The sequence below is a fragment of the Notamacropus eugenii genome, chromosome 4, assembly GCF_028372415.1.
Source record: "Notamacropus eugenii isolate mMacEug1 chromosome 4, mMacEug1.pri_v2, whole genome shotgun sequence".
NCBI classification, from domain to species: Eukaryota; Metazoa; Chordata; class Mammalia; order Diprotodontia; family Macropodidae; genus Notamacropus; species Notamacropus eugenii.
Window position 1 is genome coordinate 338,328,277 of NC_092875.1, and position 12,717 is coordinate 338,340,993.

A 12,717-nucleotide genomic window follows, 5' to 3' on the forward strand; every position below is an offset into this window, starting at 1 on the left:
TTCAAAATTAGAATGGAAGAGATGGAGGCTATGACTTTATGAGAAACCAAGAAATCACAAAACAAAACCAAAAGAATGAAAAAATGGAAGATAATATGAAATATCTCATTGGAAAAACAATTGACCTGGAAAATAGATCCAAGAGAGACAATTTAAAAATTATGGGACTACCTGAAAGCCATGATCAAAAAAAGAGCCTAGACATCATCTTTCATGAAATTATCAAGGAAAACTGCTCTGAGATTCTAGAACCAGAGGGCAAAATTAGTATTCAAGGAATCCACAGATCACTGCCTGAAAGAGATCCAAAAAGAGAAACTCCTAGGAACATTGTGGTCAAATTCCAGAGTTCCCAGGTCAAGGAGAAAATATTGCAAGCAGCTAGAAAGAAACAGTTCCAGTATTGCGGAAATACAATCAGGATAACACAAGATCTAGCAGCTTCTACATTAAAGGATCGAAGGGCATGGAATAGCATACTCCAGAAGTCAAAGGAACTAGGACTAAAACCAAGAATCACCTACCCAGCAAAACTGAGTATAATACTTCAGGGGAAAAATTGGTATTTCAATGAAATAGAGGACTTCCAAGCATTCTTGATGAAAAGACCAGAGCTGAAAAGAAAATTTGACTTTCAAACACAAGAATGAAGAGAAGCATGAAAAGGTAAACAGCAAAGAGAAGTCATAAGGGACTTACTAAAGTTGAACTGTTTACATTCCTACATGGAAAGACAATATTTGTAACTCTTGAAACTTTTCAGTATCTGGGTAGTTGGTGGGATTACACACACACACATACACACACACATACAACCACACACAGAGAGACAGAGAGCACAGAGTGAATTGAATAGGATGGGATCATATCTTAAAAAAATGAAATTATGCAGTGAGAGAGATATATTGGGAGGAGAAAGGGAGAAATAGAATGGGGCAAATTATCTCTCACAAAAGAGGCAAGAAAAAGACTTATTAGTGGAGGGAAAAAGAGGGGAGGTGAGAGAAAAACGTGAAGTTTACTCTCATCACTTTCAACTAAAGGAAGGGATAAAATGCACACTCATTTTGGTATGAAAACCTGTCTCACAATACAGGAAACTGGGGGAGAAGGGGATAAGAAGGGTGGCAGGGATGATGGAAGGGAGGGCAGTGGGAGGAGGGAGCAATTAGAAGTGAACACTCTTGGGGAGGGACGGGATCAAAAGAGAGAATAGAAGCAATGGGGGGCAGGATAGGCTGGAGGGAAATATAGTTAGTCTTTCACAACAGGACTATTATGGAAGTCATTTGCAAAATTACACAGATATGGCCTATATTGAATTGCTTGCCTTCCCAAAGGGAAAGGGTGGGGAGGGAGGGAGGAAGAGAAGTTGGAACTCAAAAGTTTTAGGAACAACTGTCGAGTACTGTTCTTGCTACTAAGTAATGGGGTATAGAAAGTTATCTGGCCTACAGGACAAAAGAGAAGATGAGGACAAGGAAAGGGAGGGATGATAGAAGAGAGGGCAGATTGGTGATAGGGGCGATTAGAATGCTTGGTGTTTTGGGTTGGGAGGAGGGGACAAATGGGGAGAAAATTTGGAACCCAAAATTTTGTGAAAATGAATGTTAAAAGTTAAATAAATAAATTTTTTAAAAAAGAAAATAATTCCATAAAGAATAGAATGGAGCAGATGGAAGGTAATGACTTTATGAAAAATTAAAAAATTATAAAACAAAACCAATGGCGTGAAAAAATAGCAGACAATGTGAAATATCTCACTGGGAAAACAACTGATGTGTAAAATAGATCCGGGAGAGACATTTTAAAAATTATGGGACTACTTGAAAGTTATGACCAAAAAAAGATCCTAGACATCGTGTTTCAGGAAATTAACAAGGAAAACTACCCTGATATTCTAGAGACAGAAGGAAAAAATAAGTATTGAAAGAATCCACTGATCACTTCCTGAAATCAGTCTGAAACGAAAAACTCCTAGGAACATTGTAGCCAAATTTGAGAGCTCCAAGTCAAGGAGAAAATATTACAAGCTGCCAGAAAGAAACAATTTGAGTATTGTGGAAACACAATCAGGATAACACAAGATCTAGCAGCTTCTACATTAAGGGATTGAAGGGCTTGGAATAAATTTTCCAGAAGTCAAAGGAACTAGGATTAAAACCAAGAATCACCTACTAAGCAAAACTGAGTATAATACTTCAGGGGGAAAAAATTATCATTCAACGAAATAGAGGACTTTCAAGCATTCTTGATGAAAAGGCTAGAGATGAATAGACAATTTGACTTTCAAACACAAGAATCAAGAGAAGTATGAAAAGGTAAATAGGAAAGAAAAATCATAAAGGACTTAATAAGGCTGAACTGTTTACATTCCTACATGGAAAGATAATATTTGTAACTCATGAGACTTTTCTCAGTATTAGGATCATTGGAGGGATTATATACATATAGAAAAAGGGAACAGGGTCAGTTGAATAGGAAGGGACGATGTCTAAAAAAATAAAATTAAAGTAGGAGAGAGGAATATATTGAGAGGAGAAAGGGAGAAATTAAATGGGGCAAACTATCTCTCATAAAAGAGGCAAGAAAAAAGTTTTCAAGGGAGAGGAAAGGGGGGAGGTGAGAGGGAAAAAGTGAAGCTTACTCTCATCACATTTTGCTTAAGGAGGGAATAACATGCACACTCAATTTGGTATGAAAATCTATCTTACACTACAGAAAAGTAGGGGAGAAGGGGATAAGTGGGATGGGGAGATGATAGAAGGGAGGGCAAATGAGAGGAGGGAGTAATAAGAAATAATCACTTTAGGGGAGGGATAAGGTCTAAAAAGAGGATAGAATAAATGGGAACAGGACAGGATGGAGGGAAATTTCACAACATGACTTATGGAAGTCTTTCGCATAACTACACATGCATAATTTATATTGAATTGCTTGCCTTCTCAATGGAGATGGGTAAGGAGGGAAGAAGGGAGAGAAATTGGAACTCAAAGTTTTAAAACAAATGTTAAAAATTGTTTTAACATGGAACTGGGAAATAACAAATACAGGTAATGAGATATAGAAATCTATCTTGCCCTACAAGACAATAGAGGACATGAGGATAAAGGAAGAGAGGGTGTGATAGAAGGGAGGGCAAATTGGGGGAATCGGTAATAAGAATGCAATATGTCTTGGTGTGAGGAGTGGGAAGAGATGGGGAGAAAATTTGGAACTTAAAATCTTGTGGAAACTAAAAGCAAATAAATAAATTTTAAAACATAAAAGAAGAACACAAAGCTTTGATTAAAAGTCTTTTACTGTTTCTAATATGCAAAGTATCCTACAGAAGTGACCCGCAGCTGGTGTTTGGATATATCTATGTGCACATATCTATTTTTAGTATAACGCACACATATAAAACTATATGTGTACATATAAACATGATTGATATATGTCTATGTATTTGGCCTTGCTGTAAACATATCAATAAATGATGATTACAATTATTTTACAAGACTTTAAAGCAGAATATACAGAGGACATCTAGGTGGTGTAATGGATAGAGTGCCAGGACTGGAGTCAGGAAGCCTCATCTCTGTCAATTCAAATATTGCCTCAGACATTTCCTAGCTGTGTGACCCTGGGCAAATCACTTAACCTGGTTTGCCTCAGTTTCCTCATCTGTAAAATGAGCTGGAGAAGAAATGGCAAGCAATTCTAGTATCTTTGCAAAGAAAACCCCACAATGAGGTCATGAAGAATTGAACAGGACTGAAACAAATGAACAAAAATGTAAAAAGGCAATCTAGAGGACATGGAAATACACATATAGGATCTTAGAATAGAAAGGGAACTTGGAGGTGATTTATTCTAATCTACTGATTCTACTGATGAGTAAACCAGGGCCCAGAAAATTAAGCCACTTGTTAAAAGTGATTATAAGTAGTAAAGTGAAGAGCCAGAATTTAAACCCCATTCTTCTTAACTCCAATTCCAGTACTTTCCATTATGCCATGCTACCATTTTACTCTCTTCATTTCTTTCTCTCTTTCCTTATCTCTCCCTTTCACTTTCCTCCCTCCTTTTCTCCTTCCTTATTTTCTTTCTTTCATTCCATGTGTGTTATTAGCACAATGGTCTCTAGAGACCTAGAAGGAACCCATTAATAAACTGCACAAACTATCAGTCATTTGACTTTTCCTGAAAATTGGACTTTACAATCTAACCTTCCCATGGAACAGTAATTTCACAGTCAATAGTAGAAACCCCCAATATGCATTATGGAGAAGTCCATAATATGCTTGGAGAAGTCCAGCCTAAGTGGTCTCCTTGATATAACCTCAGGAAGTCCAAAAAGGTCACTGACTTCCAAATTTCTTCTTCACGCATGAGCTAATTATGAAATTCAGTGTTTCATCTCTTTGGTTTGATCTTTTTATTCCTATCAAATGTCACTTACCTTTGGTGGCATCATCTTTGAAACAGTTTTAAGTTATTTATGCCTCATTTTATTTGAAGAACCTGGGAAATGCTTTTACTAATGTCCATAGGCATCACACTCCCATCACTTACATTTTGATGGCAGACACACCCTTGTACATACAAGATATATATATAGAAAAATGGAAAATAAACTCAGAGGGAAGGAAAAAACAGTTGAGTTGACTGGGAGTGACCTCCTGAAGAAAATCAGAATTGAATAGAATAGGAAGGCCAGAAACCTTAAAGGGGAGAGGAAGAAAGAAATATAAAGTTTTCAAATCAGGAGATGGAATATCCTGTGTGAGCAACAGCAAGTAGACCCATCTAGATGGATTGTAGAGTATATGGTGAGGGCTAAAGTACCATAAGACTGATAAGGTAGGAATGGGCCAAGTTGTTAAAGACTGAAAATGTCAAACAGAAGACATCATCTGTAATCCTGAAGGGCCTGAGGAGTCAGGTTTATGGAGTACGAAGGTGACATGGTCAGACCTACACTTCAGGAAAATCATTTTGGCAGCCGAGTGGATGATGGATTGGAGTGGGGAGAGTCTTGAGGCAAGGAGACTTATTAGTAGTCTATCATAATAATCCAGGAGAGAGGTAATGGAGGACTGTCCTAGGGTGGTGGCTTTGTGAGTAGAAAGCAGAATACACATACAAGAGATATAGTGAAAGTATATATGACAAGATTTTTAAAATAGACTGAATATGTGGGGTGAATGTGAATGAGGAGTTGAAAATGATGCTGAGCTTGTAAGTCTGATTATCTGGGAGGAAGTGAAGCCCTTGAAAGTAAAAGGAGTTTGGGAAAAGGGTAGTTTTGAGGAGTGAAGATAATGAATTTGATTTGTATATGTTGGGTTGGAGAGACCTAGAAGACACCTGAGTCCAGATGTCCTAAAGGCAGTTGGTGTTGTAAGATTAGAACTCAGGACAAGCACCATGGCTGACTATGTACTTCTGAGACTTGTGGACATGGAGATGATAACTGAAATCATTGTAGTTGATGAAATCATGAAACAAGATTGTAGAGAAGAAGAAGGTGAGAGGTCAGAGTACCACCAGCTTTCATCTCATGTCAACTTGCCCTTTCTCCCCATGTTTTTGGGACATTTGAATTGATTTTCTTTCTTCAAGGCCCAGCTTAGGTGCCATGCCCTCCATGAAGCCTTCTCTGATCTCTTCCCCACCCACCTTTCAGAGCACAGTACCTCCATTCTATCTTTCCTTTTCCGTTTTCACATTCATTCTTGCATCCCATTCATTTGCACTCTTCATGTCTTTTAGAATAAAGACTTCTGAGGGAAGGGGCTGAATCTTGTTTTGTTTTGCATCCCCAGGAATGGACACAAGGTATTTACATAGTAGTATCTTAATTTATGGTTGTTGAATTGACTTGAGTGAGAATTGAAGAGGGAAGAAAGATAAGACTTTCTCTTTTGGAAAAGAAAGTACTTTGATGTCTTCTGTTCACCAGCAGTATTATTTTCAGCTCAATGATCACCTGGGCTTAAGGTATCTGACCAACTTGAACAAACTTATCTCTAGCCATGAGCAGAAATGTAGTGCAGTTTAAAAAAGAAAAGCCCTAAATTAGGCATCAAAATATTTGTCTCTACATATTGGCTCTGTAACTGATTATCTGTGTGATCTGGTATGCCTTATTCTTGGAACCTCAGTTACCTCATCATCCCCATAAAATGGGGATAATAATACTCCCCCTACTTACATTGCAAGGTGGTAAAAAGGATCAGAAGAGATGATAAATGCCTGTCGTTGTCGTCAGCATCATCATCATCAACGTTATTCTTCTCTGGACTCATTGTCTTCACTGATTAAACCTATAATTCCTCATGTCCCTGTCCTGCTTAACCAAATCCAGTCCTGGTTCTTCCTGTCCTTCTCTGTCCTACTGAAGCCTCAATCCCTGATGACACTCAGCTTTCTGGTTAGAAACAACACTTCAATGAAGAATTAGTACAGAATAGGGTACTGTCTACAAGATTGTCATAATGAGTATGATTAATGCTTTCCCAGCAAGGACCTGTGAACAACTTTTCAGAGAAGGGGGAAGAAAGATACTAGAATTTCAAATAAGATTTCTTCAGGATAATGGGTGAGGGGATTTATAAAAAAAAATATTGAGGCAGAAATGAGTAGCAATGGAAGGAAAGAGAGAGATGTTCAGATTTTATTTTACCTGCTTCTTTGTGAATGCTTTATTTCTCTACATGCCCATGCTCCACAGAAGCCTCCACTCTTCTGTGTAGTACATGGTGGAAAAGTTACCTGCTATTTAAAAATCTGATTGCTGAAAGCCAAAGGTCATTCTTTTCTGAATCTGTAAGGCATAGATTATAGGAATGGGGAAGATCTGTGACCAAGAGAAGTAGTCTACAGTAATCAATTTCCTTTACAGAGCAAAGGGGTAGGGAAGAAATAATTACACAGGGGAGGTTGTGTTGTTGAAGGGAGAAAAGGGGGCTGTGTGTGTGAGTGCTTCTGCATGTGTGTGTGTGTGTGTGTGTATGTGTGTGAGAAGTGGGGAGGAAAAGGAGAAAGAGGAAGAGGGGGGAGTGGGGGAGACAAAGATAGAAACAGAAGAAGGATTGGAGAACAAAGACATGAAGATGAAAGAGATAACAGAGGGATGGAGGTAGCAGTATTATAGTTGGAAAAGAATAAACAGAAAAAGAGAGAGAAGACTAGGAAAAGGATAGAGAGGTGAAGGAAAGAAGAGGACAGAGGACGATATGATTTAGGCTGTTCATAAGTCATTGGTAGGTTTAATAGTAATAGGATTGTACTCTTGTTGCTAGGGTCATTTAGTCTACTTGTTTTTGTTTTGTTTTGTTTTGTTTTTTGAGAGTGAGTATCCCTCTCTTGCCCAGAGTGGAAGTACAGTGGCCCCTCACCGGCTCAATACTTCCACTTTTCAGGATGGGAGCTTGGACTTGTTACATTTCTCACCTAACCCAGTTTGTTCCTCTTGAGGCAAACAAGCTAGTGAGCCACAACACTACCACCCTTCCTCCACCACCCCCCACTATTGGGGGCTGGTTATATTAGTGCCAGAATTAATACTAACTAAATAATACCAACAGCTAATATTAATCAACTTTAGCCCACTGCAGTTCAGAACTATTGAGAAAAAGAGATCTACTAGCCTCAGACTCCCATGTAGCAGGCATAACCGATATGTGCCACCATACCTAACTAACCTTCTTTTTTTTAGAGATAAGGAAATTCAGGTTCTGACAAAGCAAGAAACTTGCTCAAAGACACAAAACTAGTAAGGAGTGGACCACATTTGAACTCAAGTCTTCTGATTGCAAGTTTAGCATTCTTGTCAGTGGTCCATGCTAGATGGGTTTTTTTCTGTGCAAAGACAGAGATAAAATATATATTCAGGGTGTAAAGAGTTATAGCATAAGCCCCATTTTCTTCTAGGAGAATTTCCCTAACTATTCTGCTTTATACTGATCTCTTTCTTCTATGATCCCCACAATATTTCTGGTGAGATAGTGGTATGCTGGAAAGAACACTGAATATGGACACAGATGTGAATTCAAATGCTGACTTTGTCACTTTTTTACCTTTCTGGCTTTTAGGCAAACGATTTCTCTGAGCCTACATATGTTCATATATGAAATTGGACTCAAAGCTGTATTTTTAACCTCATAAAACCCTTCCTCACAGGACTGTTGTGAGGGCCAAATGAAATCATGAAAAGTTCTTTGTGAAATGTAAAGTACTATGTAGTTGTCAGCTGTAATCGTATAAGTGTGAACAACTAGAAAATAGAAAGACAAAAAAGCGATTTATTTCCCTTTGCACAAATTTGCAAATCTTTGAACAAGTTGGACTACCCCCTCCTCCTTCCTCCACTCCAGCGAAGTCAAGTGACATCCCAAGTCTAACAGCCAGTCAGACACAAAACCCCACCCTCCTGATGCTCAAGACATTGCGCTTACTGCTATATGGTACTACCCTTGGTTGCTTTGTACATGATTGCTTTGTTGTTCAGTCATATCTATTTTGGGAAAATCAGCTGTAAACTTATTTTTTGCCACTTCTTGCCTTAACAATCTATCTTTTCAGAGACACAGCTGTGCTTTACATCATCCAGGAGTGTGGAACTTGTAGTCTTGGTGCCTCTTACGGGCTTCTAAATCCTCAAGCGCAGCCCTTTGACTGAATCCAAACTTCACAAAACAAATCCTCTTAATAAAATGTTTTGTTATGTAAAACTTGTACTCAATCAAAATGCCCAAAAGGCTGCACCTAAGGCCCTAGAAAGCCACATGTGGCCCTAAAGCTGGAAGTTCCCAACCCTTATGATACATGCCATTGCTGACTTGTATACATGTATCACAATTTCCCTTTTTGTAAAATGAGGCTAGCAGTAGTTACTTTTCTTAGTGGGGGGTGCTGCGGAATTTTCCTTAGTGTCACTGTCATGAGTATCACCGCTATTGTTATTCTAGCTGCAGCCCCTCCATTCACGTAGACACTCAGGGGATTGGATGGAATATTCTTTCAGACTTCAACTTTATGGAAAGGCCAACTGGTTTTGGAAAGTAAATAAATGAAATTGAATCAAAGCTCAAACATTGTATTGTTGAAGAACAGCTGGTTGAGGTGCCTGGTGTGTGGATCTGAAACTGAAATTATGAAGAAAGCTCAATAAGGTTTTATAGTGAATGCAACTCACCCCCTCTTCTACAATCTGAACTCCTCCCTGCTCCACCCCAATTTCCCATGCTGGAGCAGCTGTACTTTATTCTCAGAGGAAATCCACCCCAAATATAATTACAAAACATTAGGTGAAATGAAGTCCATGACCTCAGACAATATTGCAAAAGTCATTAAATGTCATCACCTATGGGGCTGTGAGCTCTACTAAAATCCTCCTCTGATGAAGCAATATGGCATAGAGGGGATCTGGAATTCATTAAGGCTATACCAGAAAAAACACAAGATCAAGTGCTTTCTTTCTTACCAAGCAAGAAAAACTGAAAGGCAGCTAGTCGGCACAGTGGATAGAGTACAAGGTGTAGAGTCAGGAAGAATCATGCTCCTACGTTCAAATCCACCCTCAGATACTAGCTATGTGACCCTAGGCAACTCATTTAACCCTGTTTGACTTAATTTCCTCATCTGTAAAATGATCTGGAAAAGGAAAATGGTAAACCATTTCAGCATTTTGGCCAAGACAGTCCCAGCTGGGGTGAAGAAGAGTTGTGCATGACTGAAAATGACTCAAAAACAACGAGAAAGACTGAAAATGGAGACCCTATTAAGAACTGTGTATTTTGTTTTCTTCATGATACAATATAAAGCTTCCTGACAACACAGATCACTTCACTTTTATCACTATATTCCTAGTACCTAATGCAGTGCTTAGAACATACTGAACAGTTAGTAAATGCCTGATACTTGACTGGTGACTATCTTAAGACCAGGCTTGCCAATGTAGAAGATCATAGACACTTGGTCATCAGGTGTTGAATATAGTAACTCATAAAATCACCTACTAATTATGGAGGGAGGTCCAAATTTGTATCAGGGATAGGAATATTCACACTAATAAAATTATGTATCTTTCAAAATATGGAGTAAACAATGTGAAAGCAAAAGGAAACAAGTGATTAATCAATTTAATTCAACAAAAATTTATTAAGCATCTACTTTCTCTAAGCACAGTCTTGAATAGGAAGGATCCAAGTACAAAAGTATGAGTCCCTGCCCTCAAGCAGCTTCCTTTCTAAGGTCAGGATAAATATACTCTACTTACAAACAAATGTAAGATAATTAAAGAAGAAAGTGTGCACCAGTAGCTAGGAGGATCAGGGTATGTTTAACAAAGGAACTGCTGCCAGAGCTCAACCTTAAAAGTAAGTAAGGATTCTAAAAGACAAGGTTGAGGAAGAAATATATTCTGAAAACTGGGGCATCCAGAGAATGGTATAGTGGCAGGAGACAGAAGGTGATGATCAGGAAACAGCTTAGCCACCCATTTTGGCTGGAACATAGAGTGGAATGAATGTGCAGTTATGGGATATAGTGAGGCAAAGGTAAGCAGACTAGGATATTTTTACAGTATCAAAGACTGGAATTGAAGAAAGTACCAATAAATGGAGAAATCTATGTCATATTGACATAGATTAGATTTAGAAAAGACATCATTGTCTTTCTCCTTTATTTTATAGATGAGGAAGCACTATTGTACCCTCATTAAAAAAATGTGAAGAAAATAGAAAAACGTCAGTAATATGTATGAAGTAAAATGGAAAGAAGTGGCAGAACCAAGAACACAATTTACATGTAAAGCCCTCTTGCTACTTATTTGCCCAACTCAAACTGTCCCTGGCTGGTTGAGTCTAGGAGTGCTATTACTATACTCAGGGTTCTAGGAGCAAGCCTGTGAGTAACCATCATTCTCCACACTAGTTCACAAGCCCCCATCAGAGTGCTTGCACTTAGCCATTAGCCAGTAGGCTCAATGTTTTAGCAAGGGCATTTACTCAAACAGAGTAAATGGAGCAGTAGTTACAGAGCATTTCTCTAATGCCAGGGGCACATCCTTTCACAAACCCAGAGTTCAGAAGGGGTAGATAGTGGGCATGCCTTCCAAGTAAGAGGGTAATAAAGCATACACATGAGAAACTCATATAGCCAAGGCAATTCACTCACGACTCTGGAACAGCAAGGCCTCAATGTCCCTTTTGCCCTGACTTTTATGTTGTCAAATTGACTCAAATTAAACCAGTTCTGAAAACAGCCAGCTATACTATCATTTATCACATCTTTCTTCATCTTGCTGATGAGAATGGCTGAGAGACTTTTTGAAATACTTTGCTAAAATCAAGATGAACAATATGACAATCCTCTGATCTGCCAGTCTAATAATGCTGTCAAGAAAGGAAATGAAGTTAGACTCACACAACCTATTCTTGATGAAGTCATATGGCTTTGTGTGAAAATTGCTTCCTCTACTGCATGTTTGCTAAGTAGCTTTTTCAAAATATGTTCTATATATTTTTTCAGGATTAGAAGACAAGTTCACTGACATAAGACTTGCCCTTCTCTAGACCTCTCATTCTCTACAATATCAAAAATCACTGACAGGGGCTCAGAAATCACATCCAACACTTTTTTTCAGTATCCTGGAACATAAATCATCTGAAGTTGAATTTGTCAGAACCAGCTAGGTGCTCTCTTCTTTTCTATCCATTTATTGTGGGTGTTGACTGTTTATTAGTCCTTTTCTCTGTCGTTTCCAGTACAAAGATCACTTCTTTTTGGTTTTTGTTTGTTTGCTTCTTTGTTGGACTGGAAAAATAAATAAGGAAGTTGATTTTAATCTGTCTTCTCCCCTTTGTCAGTTATCTTCGTTCCATCCACCCCACATGATAGTTCTAACATTGCTTTGAATATCCTGTTTTCCTAAACTAATAGTTAAAAATAGCTTTTAAAATTTGTTTTTACAAATTTATAAAATTTTGAATGCTTCAGTCCACTATGAGATTTTGCCTCAGAAATTATTCTTAAAGCACTTTGTTACACTTGAATATTCTTTTGCCATTATGTTCTTATTACCATTTTTTTCTTCATATCTTTTAAAACTCAAATTAAATCAATAAATTCCATATGCACCCACATCAATTTTATTTGACAAGCCTTGTATTTTCTCCTCATCCCTCTCTTTGTGTCTTCTATATTTCATTTTTGAAAGTTTCCCACATATTTTAGTCTGACTTCCTCTGTGAAATGTTAGTCAAATGAATGAGACTATACTTGCTTTGTTTTTCTTTTCTTTTCTAATAAAAATATCTACAAGGAAATTTAGTGACTCCCCCATGCCACAATTCCTATCATTTCTGCTTCAAAAACAAGTTCATTCTTGTTGGAAAGATCCAGCTTGTATAAAAATCATACAAGTTCCTCTAGTTGCTTTCTTTATGTTAAAAATTGCTATTTCTATGTTTTATTTTCATACTGTCTACATTTCCCTCTGTAGTCTTCTTTCTATATCCTCCCAGATAATCATATTTTATAATAATGAAGAAAAAAAGGAAGAAAAAAATTAGCAAAACTCACCAGCATATCTAAAAAAAAAAACATTGTCATATTTCATTTTCCTTACTCGTGGCTCACACACACACACACACACACACACACACACACACTCACACATTTGTGGGGAAAAAAGGGAGGGAGAAGTATTTTCTCATATCTCTTATT